General features: G+C 34.6%; 1 pseudogene; it reads left to right on the forward strand.

The window, feature by feature from the left end:
• Positions 1 to 596: 596 nt before the first annotated feature.
• LOC107657537 (26S proteasome non-ATPase regulatory subunit 14-like) lies at positions 597 to 1,152 on the forward strand (annotated as a pseudogene).
• The last annotated feature ends 89 nt before the right edge of the window (positions 1,153 to 1,241 follow it).

Raw genomic sequence — 1,241 nt, forward strand, 5'->3', positions numbered from 1 at the left:
TTTGTCATTTTTATTTAATTTCTTTTATTTTCTTAAATGTGTGTACATATATATAGAATTTATAGAGTTTAAGCTTTTAGTTTTAATTAATTTTTCTTATTTGTAAGTCGCTTTGGATAAAAGCGTCTGCTAAATGACAAAGTAAAAAGTAAATTTGTAGAACCACAGCAGAGACTAAACTGGCTGAGAATGGCATGGTTTTGCAACTAGAACTGTTCAGCTCGATGGTGGAAAAGAGGTTTATATCGTCACCACCTTAAACCGCCTGTCACCTCTCCTCCATTATGTGTATGGCTGTGATGTATCTGTGTGTGACGGTTGCTCTGCTCTACAGCGTTCATGTGGGCAGGCCTGACCTGTGTGTGAGCTCAGGTGTGCTGTCATCACATATGTGATGTGACAGCACAAAGCATTAGCTATTGTTGCAAAGCTTATGCTCTTACTGTAAATCTTTTATTTCTTTGGATTAGATCAGATTTTAGATCAGATTTTATTTACTGGTGTCCTCTCACTCTCTAGAAACAGAGTGAGGTTGCTTTGTAGCTCCCATAATGTATTAAAAATACGTAGTTTTATAAACCATTGATTTGCTTTAGTAAAATCAATGAAGTAACACTTTTTATTTTTCCTCTCCAGGTTGTGATTGATGCTTTCAGGCTAATAAATGCCAATATGATGGTACTGGGTCACGAGCCACGTCAAACCACGTCTAACTTGGGACACCTCAACAAGCCCTCTATTCAGGTTCATTTTATATATGCCTCTTTACAATAAATATTATTTAAAAAGAAAAATAATTTTATAGTTTTTGTCATATATTGTTATTTTTTTTATTATTTTTATTTTATTAAGAGTTGTTTCTCTTGTGCAGGCTTTGATTCATGGGCTCAACAGACATTATTACTCCATTACCATTAACTACAGGAAGAATGAATTGGAACAGAAGGTTTGAACTTGTAGATAATATTTAATCATGCTTTTCGTTCGTCATTTGTTGTAACTAGACAGTTGTAGTGTTTGTTTGTGTTCAGATGTTGCTGAACCTCCATAAGAAAAGCTGGATGGAGGGTCTGACCCTGCAGGATTACAGTGAACACTGCAAACTGAATGAGACCATTGTCAAGGAGATGCTCGGCCAAGAACTACAATAAGGTGAGAAAAATCACAAGGACTTAAGATTCTTGTTCTCAAGTCTCAGAAGTTAAGTGAGTTTTTTTATATATATATATATATATATATAT

The sequence above is a fragment of the Sinocyclocheilus anshuiensis genome, unplaced genomic scaffold, assembly GCF_001515605.1.
Source record: "Sinocyclocheilus anshuiensis isolate Anshui unplaced genomic scaffold, SAMN03320099.WGS_v1.1 scaffold19425, whole genome shotgun sequence".
NCBI lineage: Eukaryota > Metazoa > Chordata > Actinopteri > Cypriniformes > Cyprinidae > Sinocyclocheilus > Sinocyclocheilus anshuiensis.